At 37.8% G+C, this 20,373-nt stretch overlaps 2 long non-coding RNA genes across 2 annotated transcripts in view; both read right to left on the bottom strand.

Moving 5' to 3' along the window:
• Positions 1-3,073: 3,073 nt before the first annotated feature.
• On the bottom strand, positions 3,074-15,521 carry LOC140598965 (uncharacterized). Its single transcript, XR_012001486.1, has 3 exons — positions 12,894-15,521; positions 10,808-10,989; positions 3,074-3,260 (listed from the first exon to the last, which is right to left on the bottom strand). It is a non-coding gene; the product is annotated as an uncharacterized lncRNA (long non-coding RNA).
• Positions 15,522-16,387: 866 nt separating this feature from the next.
• The window catches only part of LOC140598966 (uncharacterized), a 35,374-nt gene continuing 31,388 nt past the window's right edge, over positions 16,388-20,373 (bottom strand). Inside the window, exon 2 of the long non-coding RNA XR_012001487.1 lies at positions 16,388-20,042. This is a non-coding gene — a long non-coding RNA (uncharacterized lncRNA). The remainder of the gene's footprint in view (positions 20,043-20,373) is intronic.

The raw sequence follows: 20,373 nt of genomic DNA, 5'->3' as shown, positions 1-20,373 counted from the left end.
AAGGTGTGGTTTTATTCTCATTATCACATAGTCAGTATGACATCACAGACAGACATGATAAAGTGTGGTCTAGAACCCAAGCCTCTTGGTTTCCAATTCTTAGCTTATTCTGTTAAACTCTTTCTGTATAGCCTTTGCAAAGGGGAAGATGATTTTTCATATCTTCCTGTATGACTCATAGCAACCAAAGTAATTTATTTTGGACTGAATTTATTCACAAATGCACTCAAATATCTCACACCCACATCAATGATCAAATAATGTAAACATTTGCCATTTTCATTCAGAGTCAAAATTTTAGGGAAAATGCGTTTACTGCTAATGGTGAGCTGCCATTCCTGGTCTTGGTCACAATATATGACATGTTTCCTTTGTTTTGTTATATGGTCCACTTAGAGCAGAGAATAAAACTCTAAATTAGGTCAATGAAGAAAATAGGGATTCAAGGAGAATGAGGGAAAAGAGGGAAGAAACAGCTAAGTCTAAGAATCCAGGCCATTTGTCTAGTTTTTATATTTCTGACCAAACAACCTTACAATTTAGTGAAAGAACAAGTTAGTTAATCTGGATTTACAACTAAAATGGTTGATTTTTGTTTGCTTGGCAGTCATAGTGGCAGTATATGATTAGAAAAGTACTCAAAGGAGTTGAAGAGTCCCCCAGGACCAGAGATAAGGAGTCAAGAAAAGGAATCCACTGGGGAAAAAAATCAGGCCCTGGAAAACAAGATGGACAATGTCAAGATGGACTGGTCAGTATAAGATATTTATCTAGCAGTTCTCAGTGATGGAGATTCCTGCAAAGGCCATAGGTTCACCAGTCAATTATTTTCTTCTGGGATAAAAGCCAACCAAATTAATTCAAGAGCTACAGAAGGAAGTTACCTGAATGGGAGACTCCATAATAACCACTAATGTCCATTCATTTCATGCTCATTTTTTTTCCACCAATGGATACTTATCTATTTACTACTGATCAATTGAATTAAGTAATTAGCTTAGTTAAAAATGCAATTTTTATCAGAATTGCCATAAAAATCATGTTACTCTCACAGCTGTAGCATTTCGTCTGGACATGGGGTAAGATAAACATGGCATGGACTATGGCATTGTATAAAAAACTGGCTGTGCGTCTCATGATGAATGAACATTAGTTTTGTTAACCAATAAAATAAAAAAAAACAATTATCAGCCTCCCAAGATGGCTGCAAAAGTTAAATAAAATGTAATATATAAACTTCCTTATGTACTGGACATATTTAAAAAATATTAAAGTATCAAGTAAATTCCTTTGGAGAAGTAAAAAAGTACATTTTTCAAAACTTTAACAAAAAAAATTTATACCTTGAAGCCAAATTGATTTCATTTAAAATTATGTATATAATAATATAATAATAACAGTAATAACAATAAATTACTTGATTACATGTTAGGTGCACAGTAGGTGCTAGGCATTGCTTTAAGTGTTTTACATATATTAACACAGTTTATGTTCTCAACAACCCAACAACCCCAAGGGGTAGATATTACCCTGACCGTCATTTTTCAAATGAGAAGGTCATAACACATATGGGTCAAGTGTCTTGCTCAACATCACAGAGTTCTTGCAGGCAAAGTCAGAATTATAACTCAGGCGGTCAGACATTAGAGTGTGTCCTCTTATCCACTTTGCCATCTGTGTCGATCAGGATAGATTAAGTTATGCTTCAATAATAACTAGTGTCAAAATGTCAGTGGACTAAAGCAAAACGTATTATTTCTCACTCATACATGTCTATCTCAACGCACATAAAGCTATATCTGGTCTACAATTGCCTCATTCAAGGCCTACACCTTCTTGAACTGGTAGCCATAAAAATAAGAAAATGTGATAAATATTTTAATGCCACCCAGAAGTGACAAATATCATGTCAGCTTATATTTCACTGACCAAGTCATATGGCCATATGTAACTTCAAAGGAAGGGTTCATACAAATTAACCATGGCAACAACTAGAATACTGGTGAAGAGCCCTACTGAATAAAAAACTAGTTATCAAACATTCACAAGCATACTTGCATGCACATGTATGTACACACACAAGCCTATTGCAAAACAGTGTGTGTATTATCTCAATATATAGAACCAAACTAAAAATTTCTGTAAACCATTCCTCCCTTCCTATCTTCTTTCCTTCCTTCCTTCCTTCCTTCCTTCCTTCCTTCCTTCTTTCTTTCTTTCTTTCTTTCTTTCTTTCTTTCTTTCTTTCTTTTTCTTTTTTTTTCTTTCTCTTTCTTTCTCTTTCTTTCTTTCTTTCTTTCTTTCTTTCTTTCTTTCTTTCTTCTTTCTTTCTTTTCTTTCTCTCTTCTTTCTTCTCTTTCCAAAATGTGATCTTTATTGAGGATCATGTTGTGCTAGTTACTCTAAGAAGTATATGGTAAACTACTAATAACAGGATGTCTTTTAAAAAAAACAATGATTTTGGACATGAAACAGGTCAAATCCCCACAGTATGAAGTGGAATTACTTTGACATCAAACTCTGATATTCTAATTAGTCTGTGACCTTTAAGCCATATTCTATCAAGTAGCATTATGAATTACTTTGTCAATAGTTGGTCTACAGATATTCAAAGATATTAAAATAGTTGCATACATTTGTCTAATTTTCATCCATTTAGGAATGCTAATCTCATTTTCTTATTGGTCATTTATTAAGTATGCATATTTATACATAAGTTTCATTATATGAAACTTGACAGCTGCATGTAAACCAGCTGTCTATTGCATGGTAGCTCCAAGTTTCCAGTGTGTCTTACAACATTTTTAAGGAGTTTCCCATCATAGATATACCAGGAAAAATCCAGCATACCATCAAATATTTCCAGAGATTTAGGGTATGAGTGAATAATTACAATCTACCAGGGACCTTTTCACTCTAATTTTCTACTTCAGATTTTTAAAATCTTTCTTTTGTTTTACTTCCTGCAGTTGATGCTTTTAAGCACGAACATGGTTCCTGGCCGTTTTTCTATAATCACTTGCAAATAACATGTATTAGTCTCCTTGGGTTGCCATAACAAAACATCACAGACTGGACAGTTTAAACAAAATAAATTTATTTTATCCTAGTTCTGAAGCCTGGAAGTCCAAGATCAAGGTGTTGGCAGATTTGATGTCTTCTGAACCCTCTCTCCATGACGTGCAGATAGCTTTCTTCTTATTGTGTCCTCACATGGCCATTTCTTTGTGCAAAAACATTCCTGAGATCTCTCCCCCTTCCTGTAAGGAAACCACTCATATTAGATTAGGGTCCCACTCTTATGACCTCATTTAATCTTAATTACCTACTCCAGGTGCTATCCCCAAATGTAGTCACACAGGGGGATAAGCCTTCATTACATACACTTTAGAAAGGACATAATTCAGTTCATAACACATCACTACATAAGACTCAGGAGTATTTTAAACTTCTACTGAAAACAAAGTAAAAATAGAGTCAGTACATTATGACACAATCAGAAAACTATATTGTTTTAAATTCATTAGATTATATTTAGCTTTCATTTTTGTTTTTCGGCAATGTGTATAGAGCTCATAAAATAAATAATGCCAGAAACTAAATCTTAGACACCAGAGTCCTAGAAACTCTCTTGGCCATTCTTTCTATTGGGGATTCCTCATGGTTGCCTCTCTATGCACAACCCTGATTTTCATCATCCCTGGGCTCCTCCTTTCTCCTCCCAGCCTAGCTGTCAGTCTTCCACTACTACTGACCTTTCCCAAGTCTTGTCTCTGTCTCTGATATAGTAAAAGTTAGCTGTGTCCTGCTCTCCACCAGATAATTTTTCATCTTCCATCCACTACACAGCTTCTCAGAGCATTTTCCTCAACAAAGAGCCAAATACTAGCAGAGGGAAGATGATATAGTCGACTTTGATTTTCTATGGATTTTAAGTCATTAAGGTGGTAATTAGAGACAATAAAATCAAGGCTTAGGGTATTGTTTTAAAAATACTTGAGAAACTCTGGGGGCGCCTTGGTGGCACAGACAGTTAAACATGGGACTCCTGGTTTTGGTTCAGGTTGTAATCTCAGGGTGGTGAGATTGAGCCCCCAGTCAGGCTCTTCTCTCTCAGTACAGAATCTGCTTAAGATTCTCTTTCTCCCTCCCCCTCTTGCTCTCTTTCTCTCAAAAAAAAAATCTTTAAAATAAAAACAACTTGAGAAACTCTGAAACACAAAGGAATATATCATTTTTTGTAGAAATAAAACTAAAGTTTCCTTTTTTAAAAAAGATTTTAATTATTTACTCATAAGAGACACACAGAGAGAGACAGAGACACAAGCAGAGGGAGAAGCAGACTCCTTGTGAGGAGCATAATGTGGGACTTGATCCTGGGACTCGGGGATCATGCCCTGAGCCAAAGGCAGATGCCCATCCACTGAGCCACCCAGGTATCCTGAAATAAAACATGAGTTTTATTCTTAAAGCATATGATAAACTCTGATATTTTTTATTCTATTGCATATGCTGTTTTGACCATTAAATGATTTTACAACCATTAATGGGTTGTGACCTGCAGATTGTAAAACACTAACTTAAGGAGATTAAATTAATTAACAAAAATTCAAGAGCTACTTAGTGTTGGAGACAGAATTCCAACACTAGCCTGTCCAGATTGAAAGCTTGTACAAGCACTATTAAAAATATGAAAAGTTTATGTCTTCTCCAGGGGCTGAACAATGTATTCATGAGTCTGCAGGAGTTCTCAGTGGAAGCAGTTCACAGAGAAGTGAAGAAAGAGTTTCCACCTTTTACCCAGAATTTCTCATGCCTGCCTGGGAGGGTGACTGGCTTCTCCTTGAAATGAGAATGCAGCCTCAGTTAGGCAGTTCACTTTGAAGATGTTTTCACAACTGCTGTTTTAAAGCATTTTTATAAAACTCAATGCTGTCATTAGAACTGTGATCCTTGCACAGGGGTGATATCATAGCTCATTAGGGCTGTGTGAGTTTTAATAAAAAGAGGAAGAACTGCATGGTGTACTTAATGCAGTGAGTTTAATACCATGATAAGTAGCTACAGTAGATTTTTTTTTCTCTCCATTAGAACTGCACTGATTTTGGATTAAGTACACATGCATACATACATATACACACACACACAAAAAAACCTATCTCACAGCCACTAAAATATAAAAATATTTTATCCTCAATGTCCAAAAGCCAAATGGAAATATGTAGGAATAAAGTAGAAGTAGAATAGGAGCCAAGAATTTAGGATGAAAATGGCAAACAGAAATAGCTCCTTTGCTTTGTCTATACTTCTAAACTAAGAGCTGCTTCTAGGGCCTGGCTCCAACAGTGACAGAGGAAGCACTCACTTATGGAGATAACAAGGAGATGGACTCCAGCTTCACCTGCACATCTCCCACTGCCCCATCACTCAAGTGTGAAGGCCACCTATAGTGGTTTATTCTCCTGGATTAGATTAGCTGTTGACCCTGAAAGGAGTTGGTGCTTAAGTCACAACAGCCACCTGGAAGAGTGGACTCAAGGCATCATGAACACCATTTGGCAAGAATGGGATGACAGATGGGATAGGCAGGAGGACATGAAGGAAAACATATATATATATATATATATATATATATATATATATATATATATATAAAATTTCATATATATAACATATATATGTTATTTCAATACATATTTCAATATATATATTTCAATTATATATAATTTAAAATATCAAGAATAGGCTGTTCTGATATATATATATATTTCAATTATATATATATATAATTTCAAATATCAAGAATAGGCTGTTCTGTTTTGTCTCATCACAATAAAATGAGAGAAACTCAACAAGTTATCCCATGTGACTCCTCAAATGATGTTTGAAATTTCTCCAGCACATCACCTCAAACCAGCTAGCACACTAGATGTGATAAAGAACCCCCACTGTTTAAAACAAATTCAATCCTTGCATACAGATACTTCTGTAAAACACAAAACAACCTGGATAATTTGTTCATTTCAATTTCTATAAGAATATCTAAGCACTTTTCTTACTTTCTCTATTTATCTCATCTTGGACTGTAATAAATCACAGCACTCCTATAACTTATGTTTGAACTTCTCCAGTGTTACCACAAAGATAATTCTGTCTTGAGACCAGGTGATTCCATTTCTGCACCCTAACATGGTGAAGACGGTGTGTCAGGCATTCAGCTGGGTGAAGGAGATACAAATGTGAGTAAACAGGATCTGTGTGTGGAGGGGCTCTTGGCCCTGCCCAGAAACCCCCTGGAGGGTTTGGCAAAAGCTTCCAGAAGAGAGGGTCCAGAGCTGTCTTGGTAGAATAGGAATTAATCAGATATGATAGAGTAGAAGACTGTTTTGAGCAGAACAAACAGCAAAATTAAATAGACAAAAACACAAATCAGTAAGCACAAAACTACAAGCAGTTTGGTGTATAGGAATTCAAGCTTCGGTTCCCCCCCACCACCACCACCTCTCTCTGTCGCTGTCTCTCTTTGTCTCTCTCATATACAGCTATATTTATCTCTCTGTAGCTTCTACTCACTGATCCTAGCTATACTTGTGAGCACCAATATCAGTTAGGGAATTTATCATCACTAATGGCCAAAAGAAACCAGAGAAAAAGAAGGAGGAATGGGGTGGGGGGCAACAGGGGAGGGAGAGAGGAAGGCAAAAAGGAAGCAAGAAATCTCAAATTAAATTGCTCTAAGAAAGGAAAGTGAATTGTGTTAAATCTCACAGAAAGGGCAATATTTTCCATTTCGTAAATCTCTAGTCAATTTCTCATTGGTTTTATTAGCTACATTTCCTTAATCTAATCACTCTGCCAGAGCAATGTAGGATATGCACACGATTGGAACTTTGCACATTTTACTGCTAGAGCTGTCTCCAGTGAATACCACCTAAATCTCATGGATGCTAATTAGGAACTAGTGAATCCTCTGAACAAAAATCAGGATACATCCTGGAAAAAAGGAGAATGAATATGGGTCAGGGCCAAGTGAGGGCCACAGTAGGCCTCCCAGCATGTTCTTTCTTTCTTTTTTTTTAATTAATCATTTTTTAAAAGATTTTGATTTATTTGAGAGAGACACAGAGAGATCACAAGAAGCGGGGAGGGGTAGAGGGAGAAACAGACTCCCCACGAAGCAGGGACCCTGATGTGGGACTCAATCCCAGGACCCTGGGATTATGGCCTGAGCCAAAGGCAGATGCTTAGCCAACTGAGTCACCCACATGCCCTGACATATTCTAACCCTTCATACACATGGCAGGATTGCAAATCTTTCAAGCATTTTTGAGCATTCCTTAGGGTTACACTAACATTGTCATTAAACATGCCCTATATTTCAGGTTCCCTGAATACCTTGGTGACCAAATTTGGGAAGATAAATATACCAAAATATTTCATTTAAAAAAATAAAATATGGAAACTCTTTGGTAACTTCCTGGTAGTCCTTAGACTCATGCTCTCAAGGTCTAATGTGACCTAAAAGTCTCCCAATATTAAGTCTTGTCTCCAAATCCAGACTGTCCTCTGCCTTACTGCCTCTCAGGTCAGACTATTCTCACTGTTCTCACTTGGCTATCCAGGTCCAGTCCCTCCCCTGCCCTGGACCTTTGCGTATGTGTCTTTCTGTACTCAAAATACTTCTTGCTCCTCTATTTGCCTACCTCCCCCACCCCTGACTTGACCCACACCTTGGATTCAATGTCCCTTCTTTAGATAAAGTATCTCTCTCCCCCTCCAGTCAAGGTTAAATCTCTCTAGTACATGTTCACGCTGAGCTCGCTCTCACTCTTCTGCTTTCCTCCTTCATAAAGTACTTGATAAGAATTGCAATTGCCTAATAACTGTGATATCTTACTTCCCCCCTAGGATGAAAGCTCTCTGCAGCTAGGGAACTGGTCTGTTTTATCTTTCTAGAATAGTACGCTGCTTCTCCATACTTGTCATGTAACAAATATTTCAAATGAGTATGAGAATTTGTCAACTAACATTAATAAGAATTATAATTTCCAGAGTACTTACTATGTGAATCTTTAGAGACCAATATTATGGAAAAGGGAAAGCAAGAAGAGGTTAAATGACTTGTCTAGGGTAAGACAGCTTAGCACGCAGCAGAACCGGAATTTGAAGAGTGACAGCTTGACCACAGAGTGCATGTGCTTACCTACCATACTTTTCTACCTCTCATCTATTTTTTTTTAATTTTTTATTTTATTATTTATGATAGAGAGAGAGAGAGAGAGAGAGAGAGAGAGGGGCAGAGACATAGGGAGAAGCAGGCTCCATGCACCGGGAGCCCGACGTGGGATTCGATCCTGGGTCTCCAGGATCGCGCCCTGGGCCAAAGGCAGGCGCTAAACCACTAGCGCCACCCAGGGATCCCTCTCATCTATTAATTGTAATAAAAACCCAACACCTTCAGAAAACTAGAATTATGGCTCTCTTTTCTCCAATCAGGACTTAAGTCTCTTTGACTCTCACACTGTCCCAATTTATTTAACTCTTCCAGAGCCTTTACTGGAAAAGGAAGGATGAGGTTTGGATCAGAAAATTGGAAGTCTATGTCCTAGAAAGTTTTGGCAATGAATTCACCTGTGGAAACAGTACTCCATCACTTACCTGGCTATGTGGACCCTTGATTCTGGGGACAAAGTCCATGAGAAAAGCAGTTCTGTAACCTCTTGTTTTATGGAGGAAAAAGCAGGGAAGGCAAGGTTCTACAATCTCTGGCATTGATGGTATGAACAGAAAGGCGTAATGAGACTTCAGTCCCTCCACATGGTCCACCATCATCATTGCCAGCTTCTGCACTGAGGATTTTGCATCAACCCTTGGCTTATGGGGTAGGAGAGAAAAGGTATTCTACAAAATGACCACTTGATCCCCACTGGGAGAAATGACCCTCATGCAGCTCTGCTAATCCCCTAATGCCACAGGTGAGACACTTAAAAATTTCACTTTGTTATTATTCTTTTCACCATGATCAGTGTACTCTTTAATCCCCATCAACTATTTCACCCACCCACCCTTCCCACCTCCCCTCTGGTAACCATCAGTTTTTTTCTCTATAGTTAAGAGAGACACTTCTTTTATTTTTCATTTTTTTAAAACCAATGGATTATGCCAGAAACAGCAGAGCATACATATGTCAGGAGGAAAGTTTGAAACGTTCTCTTGCCTGTGGGAAATACAGCTTCTTAGGAAAGGAAATGGTTTTGTTTGGGAAAATGCCTTGATGAGCTTTGGGGGAGGAAAGGAGAGGCCTGAAGGTGTGAATGTTGGCAGGAAGCAAATAAGAATAGGAAAAGCTCAAGAGCTCTGCTCCACAGCATTGGCAGACTTGGCTTGTGCTCAGTGAGTGAAGGACAGAGGTCAAGGCTGGGGTGGGGAGGCTGACAAAGAAGCATGTGCGCAGCGGTGAGAACAGAGGTCACTTAAAGCTGGGCACTCTTCAGGAAGAGGCAAGCAGGAAAAGGCTAAGTGGAAGGCTGACCAAAGGCCATTTTAAACCAGAGGATAGGGCTCCCTGGGTGGCGCAGCGGTTTGGCGCTTGTCTTTGGCCCAGGGCACGATCCTGGAGACCCGGGATCGAATCCCACATCAGGCTCCCGGTGCATGGAGCCTGCTTCTCCCTCTGCCTGTGTCTCTGCCTCTCTCTCTCTCTCTCTCTCTGTGACTATCATAAATAAATAAAAAAATAAAAAAAAATAAAAAAAAATAAACCAGAGGATACTTAACATTGCATTTGGGGAGTTTTGCACAGCTGTGATGGACACCTGCCCCCTCCTATACTCTACCTCATCTCAATTCCAATAAAGTCTATTGCACACACATATATCTCTTTCTTTGTTTCTTTCTTCCCTTCTTTCTTTCTTTTTGCATTTGTCTTTTCTGTTGTGTCATTTTATCTGTTATGAAACATGGCAAGGGGCAGTTGCCTGCCTGGAGTGAAGTGGTGCAGGAAGAAGCAGCATGTACAAGAGAACAAGGCATAGAGATTTAATTAGAAGAAAGTGGGATTTTGAGTCCCAGGGGTCTTGGAATTCTAAGAAATTACAGAGGAAAATTTAGAATTGTTTAGGCTTGGGAGTGGTCCATATGATTCTATTTAGATGTCAAAGCGACTCGGACAAACATACAAGTGAATCTCTGCCATACAAGTGAATTAAAATAAATGATGGTTTTATGCACATTGACATTGATTTGTCCTACTTTGTTTACCCACACTAGGAACACACGATAAGATTTAGGGCTCAGAAGAGACATACCACATTTACACATTCTGATATTCAGGTGAAATTCTGATTACCATTAAATCCTGTTGTGAATAAAAGTGTCAACTGAAACATTCTCTATCAACATGCTGATAATTGGTGAACAGTTTTAGCCAAACACATATGCGGGGTGGTGCAGCTACTAGAGGATAGATATAAATTTTGAGCCTAAGTATGTCATCCAAAACTCCATTCACTATGTACCAACTGCATCTCAAAGGTGATCTAAAAATAAATTTTTAAAAATGAAAACCTTAAAAGTATCATTTGAATCACTCACTTTTAAAAGAGAGATGAGACTTAGTCATATTCACCAGCCCGGGAGCATCAGCAGCTGGTAGGTCCTACAGATAGATCTAAAGGGCCTCTCATACCAACACAAAGCTAAACACAGTGAGAAAGAAGGAAACCAACTTGGAAATCTTTTTTTTTTCTCTTTTTCCTAGAAGGAAAAAGGAAGTTAGGAAATATATCTTCTTTAACTTTTTACTCACCTCTACCTTCCATCCTTGTGACTAACTTGACAAAAGTTTATTTCTGAAAATAAGTGTGCTGCTGTTGTAGCATGGGGCTTCAAGGTCTGCAAGGTCTGCATTTTGGTAGTGAGAGGGAAGGAAGGAAGGAAGGAAGGAAGGAAGGAAGGAAGGAAGGAAGGAAGGAAGGAAGGAAAGGAAGACTGGGAGGAGACAAGGGAGAGGGAGGAAAGAAAGGGAAGGAAGGAAAGGGAGAAGGGAGGAAGGGAAGAGAGAAGGAAGGAGTAATCAGCACTCAGATTGAGAATATCAACAGTACCTCAGAAGTCCCCTCAACCCCCCTCTCAGTTACTGTATTCCCCCCAAAGTAATAGGCAATTTTGCCTGTCTTTGAACTTAAAAAGATAAAAGCATATGGTCTATCTTTGTATTCAAAATTACTTTCTTGAGATTCAAGTGTACAGTAAAGTGTGATTGTAGTTCATTTATTTTCATTGTAATAGGCCGCTTCATAAATATAAAATTTATTAATCCAGTTTACAGTTAACAGGCATTTCAGCTGGCCTGTCTCTCTCCTCTCCTCAGCTACTATGATTAATGCTGCTATAAATATTTTTGCATATGTTGGGGAACTATTTTATTCCTTACCTGGAGTTATATGACATTATCAATTATAACTTCATCTCTTTTCCCATAACACAGTGGCTTCACAAATACATTATTATTTGATGATTTGGCTTTAGCATAGGATGCCTTCAAAAATTTGTTATCAGCTATATTTTTGGAAAACAAAATTTGTGCCCTTCTCAAAAGATGTGATTTCTGGCAACTCTTTTGTTCTTAAAGATCCTCTAAAAGGTGGCAGAATGCTATTCTTACATAAAGATAATTGGCAGCTAAAGAGTATTACAAAAGATGAGTCCCATAATGAGTGATTTAGTTACTTAGGCTTCGCTAAAAATTAAAACACTATGGAAGAGTGAATACTATCATTCCAAAGGGAGATGTTAGTTAGAAATAACAGGAATAATATGATACTAAAATCATATAATAATAATGATGATGATGATGCAAACTATGATTTATTGAAGTAGGTAGCATGGCAGAGTGGTTAATAGAAAGGAATCTGGTCCCAAACTGCTTGGTTAGAATCTCAAATATCAACTCTGCCACTTTCTAGCTATATGAATTTGTTGTATGTCAGTTTTATCATCTGTCATATATGAAGAATCATAATAGCACCTATTTCAGAAGCTGTTAGTTAAATGAGACACCATGTACAAAGCACAAGAACAATATTTGAAATAGAGGGAACATTGTGCATGTATTAAGAGATATTATCATTGGGGCACCTGGGTAACTCAGTTGGTTGAGTATCCAACTCTTGATTTTGGCTTAGGTTATGATCTTGGGGTCATGAAATCAAGCCCTGTGTTAGGCTCCCTGCCCAGAGGGAAGTCAGCTTGAGATTCTCTCTCTTCCTCTCCCTCTGGCCCTCCCTCTGCTCTCTCTCTCTCTCTCTCTCCCAAATAAATAAAATCTTTAAAAACAAGAGTTGTGTGGCTCAGTTAATCATATGCCTTCAGCTCAGGTCATGATCCCAGGGTCCTGGGATTGGGCCCTGCATCTGGCTCCCTGCTCAGCAGGAAGTCTGCTTCTCCCTCTACTCCTCCCTCTGTTCATGGGTGCACTCACCCTCTCCCTCTCTCTCCCTCAAATAAAATCTTAAAAAAAAAAGAAAGCAAACAAACAAACCAAAACACCAAAGGAGTTATATTATTGTGATTTTTGATCATGTACATACATTATTTCTAACTCCTTTTACAACCTCTCAGGATAGCTATCACTATCTCTAAACTTATATAATCTGCCTTTTTTTCTGATGTCATATTTAATTTTCTAGTCTTGTGTGCTTCATGTGGTTTCATTTCTTTAAAAAAAGTATCTTGTAACATATGTCATTAACTTGCCTTTTTGAGTGCCTCTCTTTACTGGGTATTTACCATCTGTGTTGTCTCAGTGCATCGAGGGCAAATCTAAGCAGAATTTTCTTCTAGCCTGCTTTATGGATTCAGTTATGAAAGCCCATATAAGTTAAATAACTTACCCAAGGCTTTACAGCTTATTAGGTAACCAAACTGGAGTCTTCTTTCCTGCAGGCCCAGTGGTCTCTTCCTATTTCTTGCTGCCCCCTGTGGCTTAATGGAAAAATTAAGTCTTCCATGACTTTGACTATTATGTGCTAGCCTTAATACTCTGAGTTAGTTGGATACTGATGTTCTAGATCATTTCTGGACTGCCACAACAAAAACGTCTTGCCCAAATGGTCGGGCCAAATTTTGATTTCTAATTTTGGTGATTTGAAATGCCATAACTAGTAGATAAAAAAAATTAAAGGAATGCATATGATGACATGAATATTTCTGTCTTTTCTATGCAGGACTTTTAAGCTATATTGAAGCTCATGTCAGTTATAATTTAAAAATAGTTAATAGTGAATTAAGAGGTTCTATTTCTGGTAAAGATGAGTAAGTGAGATGTCGATGCGTTTCCCACTAAATGCAACCAAAAATCTGAACAGAATGTATCAAGAAACCATCTGAGAAATAAATAATGGCAGAAAGATTATGGTAAAAAATGTGATTTTTGGAGCTATTATTGAACTGACAGTAAGTTTCCCTTTTTATTTCCTTCAGTTATTCCTAGCCTGGAATCAAAGACAGCATGCTACTAAGAGTGTAGTCTCAAGGTGGATGTAATGTGGATTTCAGAAGAATCTCTCTGTATAAGTAGTGGCACAGGGAGTCTGTATAGGTCATATACAATAGGAAAAAGCCCACTAATTTTTTGCTGTTGTTCTCTCCTAAGCTGGCCCTTGGGCAATCTCACAGTGGCACAGAAGCAGCAGCAACTTGGAAGATATCTAAAATTCAAAGACCGAAGCATCTGTGGTCAAAAGGGGGCAGGGGATCCCCACTGTCTAGAGACAGAAATAGTCACAGAAAGCTCATAACAGAATAAGAAGATGATGTCCAGTTTTTGCTGGTAGGAGGTCAGAACCTGGATCCTCTGGTGCAGGAAATTTTCAAGAAAATCAGAGAAGAGATATTTCAAGAAAATGATCTCATACAGTTACGTATGACTTACTGAACTCATTCTCAACATGTGCATGCACCAATCTATACATCACACCCAATAGTCTGGGAACTGAACTAAAGCCCTGATCACCACTCAGGTCCTAGACTGGCCATTGAGTGATCAAATGGAAAAGACCTAAATAAAACTACAAAGGCTCTGAAAACTGACCTGACATTGGCACTGGAGCCCTTAGGTGTGGAGGGACTTGGCTGCTGAATGTGATGCAGTCAATTGCTTGCTAAGACAGAAAGACCAACATTGTCAATATGACTCTGAGACTCATAGTATCCAATAATACACTGATGTAATCCATAACTTCTCAATATATGACAGCATAGGAAATCTTGACATCTTGCAAGGGAAAACAAAACCAAAACATGTCAACTCTGTGATGATATAGATATTGGAATTATCAGGAAAAGATCTTGGAGCAGCTATTATTAACAAGATCCAAGAAGATAGGCTGAATGCTTTTGAGACAACTGAAAAGATACAAAGTCTCAGAATAAAAAATAGAAAATCACAAAACAAATAAAATTTACAAATTAAAAACATAATAACACATTTAGAAAAAAAAAATGACTGGATAGGCTCAGTAGTGGATGGAGACTCCAGAGGAAATGATTTATAAATTTGAAGATATATCTATAAAAATGATCTAATAAGAAAGAAAGAGGTGAGGAAGAATGAAAAAGTTAATAGAGCCTTAGGGACCTGTGAGATAAATCCAAAGATCTAGGGGCACCTGGGTGGTTCAGTTGGTTAAGCCTCTGCCTTAAACTCAGGTCATAATTCCGGGTCCTGGGATCCATCCCCTTGTCCGGCTCCCTGCTCAGCAATGAGTCTGTTTCTGCCTCTCTCTTTTCCTCTGCCCCTCTGTCTGCTTGTGCTCACTCTCTTTCTCTCTTAAAAATAAATAAATAAAACCTTTAAAAAAAAAGATCTAATATTTATGTCAAAAAAAAATATTTATGTCATCAGAAGCAAGGCAGTAAAAGCAGGAAAGCAGGCTCAGAGGAAAAATAAATAAATAAAAAGTAAAGGAATAACGTCTGACATAAGATAGCAAAACATATGAATTAAAAGATGCAAAAATCTCAGTTAATCCCAAACAGGATAAATTAAAAAATATCCATACTCTGATACATCATGAGACAACTGAACATTTTTTTTAAATATTCAAAAATATGAAAAAACTAAAGAAAAAGAAAGCATTAACTTATGAGGGGACAGTAATTCAAATGTGGATTTCTAAAAGAAATAAAAGCTAAGAAGGGCTGACAACAGTTTAACATTTTTAAAGTGGTAACAGGGAAGAGCTGTGAACTCAGAATCTATATCTCTCAAAAAATATCTTCAAGGAATAAAGGGGTAATAAAGTAATTTTTAGATAAAGGAGAAGTGATAACATTTGTTAACATCAGATCTGCTTTACAAGAAATCCTAAAGGGGCTGGGGGCACCTGGGTAGCTCAGTCAATTGAGCTCTTGATTTATGCTCCGGTCATGATCTCAGGGTTGAAAGATCAAGCCTCCTGCTGGTTCCTCACTAGGCAAGGAGAGTCTCTCCCTTTGCCCCTCTCTCCCTTCTCTCTCCCTCTCAAAGGAAAAAAAAAAAGTGTCCTAAACACCAAATAATATTTATAGTAGATAAATAAAAAGATGAAATTATACACTGTTTCCAAGAAACTGACTATAAATGTAATAGTAAAAGTAAAGGACAGAAAATGATACTCAATACAAACACAATGAGAAGGAAACAAGTGATAGGAGACAATCTCTCCAGGTGTCTTGCATTTCTGTGCCTCTTGCAAGTCAGGTACTGACTGATCTTTGTTTCAAGCTACTTTTTCTATAGTGAATGGTCTTGGGAGATAGAAATAGTATCTTACTCCGAGTCAAAGACAGACATTACTGTTAATTTTGAAAAATGAGCGCAGTTGCCACTCAGACTTCCTTACCTGGAGCACAATCTGCTGCTTATGCATACACCCCCTGGTTCTCCTCATGTGTTTCCCTGTGGGGCTTGGGAACCTGAACCTAATAGTCTGGATACTGCAATTTCTGTGAGACACAAATTGCTCTTAGTCTCTGACTCAATACTGTGTCTTCCATCAACATTCATGGAACTGTGGCAGGCTATTAGCTTGCAAGTAAAATAAAGTCTCAGACTCTCAGAGCTCTTGACATGGAGTGGCTACATTAGTAAGAAATAAAGTATACTTCAGAACAAGAAAAATTAGGGATAAAGAGACATATTACATAATGAAAAACATGTCAGTTCACCAAGAGGACATACTGATCCTGAATGCCTAGATACAGAATAACGGCCTCAAAATACACGAAAAAGAGCTGATAAAACAAAACAAAAAAAAAAAAAAAAAGAGAAAGTGGACAGATGTATAAGTACAGTTGGAAACATCAATATTCTCCTCTCATTAATAAAAACGTATTAGAAAAGATATATATCAACTAAACAACATAATCAACCATTTGGAATCTAATTGACATTCATAGAACACTCCATATAACAGTAGTAAAACACAAATTATTTTCAAGTGTACATGGAACCTTCACAAAGATAAACCATATCTCGGGTTACAAAATATCCTTACTACATTTAAAAGACTTAAAATCATATTTCATATTATGAAATGATTATATTACAATCATATTATAATCTGATTATTATAATCAGATTATAACAAAATTAAGCTGGATATTGATAACAAAGAGATACGGAAAATCCCCAAATATTTGGAAATGAAACAATATACATCTCAAAGATCCATTGGTCAGGAGGAGGAGTTAGGGCAAGGGTAGATGTGACTGAAACTCTATAGCCTAAAAAGATGACAAATTTTGTTGTATAGAAACAAACATTTATAACAGAAAGGTTAGAAACCATAGCTAGTGTAGACCAAGAGGCAAAAAATACATCCATTGTCGACAAATTTATTTTTAGCCAGTAGTCATATCACCTGATATGGAATTTTGAATCTCTGTAAGAGCATAGAACACAGGTATCTCCCCCCTGGAAATGGCCAGAGGAGCAGTGACTCCATGGCTATAATACAGCTTTAACTGATTACAAGAGAGCCTGAAGGCCTAAGGCAAATTGAAAATGGCAATGTTAATCATCAAAATATCGGTACATTGAATACACTTGTGAAAGCACCCATTATTCTCACTGCAAAGACCTTATTTATGTATAAAATAAGAAGAACGGAGGCTCTGGAGAAAACAGAATACACTACTTACCAGCTTATGATCCTGAACTGTTACATAAAATCCCTGAGCCTTTGCTTCTTCATTTTAAAAATGAGGCTAATAGTAGTAACTATTTCACTGAGCTGTAGGAAAGAGAAAATTAAATCTGTATCAAGTGCTTGGAACAGGGCCTGACACAGTAGAAAGTCAATGTGTGTTAGCTATTACGGGAAGCTGAATATCAAATGTATCTCCACATCCCAATCTCCAGTACCCAAGAATATGCTACTTTTCATGGAAGAAGGGATTCTGCAGATGCGTTTGAGTTCAGGATTGTCCAATTACTGAATTACTCAGATGGGCCCACTGGGAAGGCAAGAGTCTGTTCCTGTAAGTGGAAGAGGCAGGTCTAAGGGTCAGAGTCAGAGAGTTCAGAGATGTTCTGCTCTATACTTTGAAGTAAGGGCAAGAGCAAAGGAATGAGGTCACCCCGAAAGTTGGAAAAAGCAAGGAAATGGATTTTCCCCTGTAGATTCCAGAAGGAGCACAGCACATCAACACCTTGATTTTAGCTCTGTGAAACTCATTTCAGACTTCTGAATGCCAGTCCTGCAAAATAATACATTTGAGATGTGTTCAGCCATTGTCTGCAGTAATTCGTTGCAGCATCGATAGGGAACTCAAACAATTGTTTAAAGCAAATAAGTTCTTGTTTTCTTCGGTTTATAACACTGCTATTTTACCACTTTCCAAAAACTCTTTCAGATCCTCTGTTATTTTCCTCGCAGGAAATAGAGTCTTTGAGATCATCCATAAACACATGCTGTGTGGTGTTAGAAACTCAGACTTGGAGTTGACCAAACCTGGATTCAAATCCCAAATCCAACATTTACGGGCTCTTCTTATCTAACTTCAGGTTCCTGTTTCCTTATAATCAATACAGGGATTAAACTTCGCCAACCTGTAGGGTTGCTATGAAAAAGCACTTAAGATAATTGAGATATTGTCACAAATCATTTAGCACAAAATCTGGCTCTTAAGTAGTGGTCATTAATGAGAATTATTAATACAATTTTTATCCAACAGCCTTACTTTCTAGATGAGAAAACTGACACCCAGAGAAGGCAAAAGTCTTTCCTGAGGCATATGTAGAACTGAAATGTATATCATTTTGCTTTAAGACAACTGCAAGCTTTCATAAGTTGTCTGTTTCTAAATATCTTTATTTTTCCTTTAGGAAAATTTGAAAGGTAAGCAGAGGTTGACACTGGTAGATTATGGATCCTACCCTTCTTCTTATAGAAATAACTGTTCTGGGTTCTCATGGAAAGCTCACATTTCCCTCTTCCAATCTCCTTTACCCCATGACAAAGCATTCTTTAAAAAAAAATTATTTATTTATTCATGAGAGACACAGTGAGGGAGGCAGAGACATAGGCAGAGGGAGAAGCAGGCTCCATGCAGGGAGCCCGACGTGGGTGGGACTCACTCAATCTCCATCCCGGGACTCCAGGATTACTGAGCCAAAGGCAGACTCTTAACTGCTTAGTCACCCAAGTGTCCCAATGACAAAGCATTCTTTTCAAAAGTATCCTTTTAAAATTCCAATTAAAAACCAGCTCCAAGTACAACTGCCTCCTTTACCCTTACAAAACCAAAGGTCTCCCATTTTCTTCCCCTTCAAGTGTCTTCTCCTGAAGTAAAATGAGTCAAATGACAAATGACAGCATCATAACTTCCCAGGTATGGAAGCTTGCTTCCCTAGACATTTTTATTTTTGCTAAAGAGGTAGCAGGAAGACCAGGGAGTGGGGCCCAGTTGGACCAGGATTCACTGCTGTTTGCCACCTGGTGGACATTTGCTCTCACTGCAAAATAATTTCAAATCCCTGCGTTTAAAAGCATCTCTGATCAATAACCTTAACTCCTTGGTTGTGTTTCCTGCCAGTGAGTAGAGATCTACTGATAGGAGGACAGCCATACGTGTACTTCATCATCCTCACTTTGGGAGAAAAAAAGATCTATATTCAGTAAGTAATTAGTTGCCTGGCAGTTACAATTTCTTAGATGTTCTCCAAGAAATACTCATAAACACTACCCTGTGGATCAGTATCATTGAAACCTGCATTTCTCATGACTTTAAATAAAAATGTTACTACCGTTGATCGTTTTTCCAAAAACGATTTCCTTTTCTCCAGTAGAGCTGAAGTGTTCCGGGTCTATATATTTCAGTTTGCTTAAACCCAAACAAGCCCCTTCGCCCCAACTTTTGACCTAAATCCTCTTTATGTGTCCATCTTTGTCTTTGATCATTTTTTTCAAACTTTATTACATCCTTCCTTCATAGGATCCTTTAGCCATAGTATATAATTTGTAATTGCCTCTATGGACTGAATGTTTACAATCCCCCCAAAATTCACAGGTCGAAATTTAATCCTGAACGTGATGGTTTTGGGGAACAGGGTCTTTCCCATTTAATTCTATGGAGGTAATTAGGTAACAAGAGTGAAATAATCATGAGGGAATGAGTGCCCTTAGAAGAAGATATACCAAGCAAGAGTATTTGCTTCCTCTCTCTCTGCTTTCAACCATACAGCAATGAGTCCATCTGCAAAGCAGGAAGTGGGTCTCACCAGGAACTGACCCAGCCAGCACCTTGGTCTTGAACTTTCCCAGCTTTCAGAAATGTGAGAACTAAATATGTGTTTGAAGCCACCCAGTCTCTGGTCTCTGGTATCTTGCTCTAACAGCCCCAGCGGAGCAGGAGAGTTTCTGTATATGCCATGCTCTCTCACGCTACCCTTCCTTTGTGTGTAGGAAGGACTCTTCATAGACATCTCCTCTTCAAGGCATGACTTTCGCCCACTTGTTTTAATGCCACATTTTATTTAGTCCAATATATCCTTCAACCTGTAATCAATAGACAAAAATAATAATAATAATTGGCTATTTTGCATTTGCTTTTTCAGACTAATTCAAAATTCAATATAAAGTTTACACTTAAAAAAAAATAAAGTTTACACTTACAGAGGATTTCAATACAATTAAAAATTTGGCTTCTTGGTCATATGAGATACATTTCAAATAGCCACATATGGATGGCCACATTGGACGGAGCAGCTCTGTATAACCTGGGACGACTCACCTGGACACAGCCATCATTGAAACAAAGATGTTAGTGTTGTCATGTAGAAATGGGTATTATGGGTTTCTGTGTCAAAAGAATGATTTTACTCAATTT

The sequence above is a fragment of the Vulpes vulpes genome, chromosome 5 (assembly GCF_048418805.1).
Source record: "Vulpes vulpes isolate BD-2025 chromosome 5, VulVul3, whole genome shotgun sequence".
NCBI classification, from domain to species: Eukaryota; Metazoa; Chordata; class Mammalia; order Carnivora; family Canidae; genus Vulpes; species Vulpes vulpes.
Note: the sequence above shows the minus strand (reverse complement) of the source record. Positions and strands in the feature narration are given on the sequence as shown.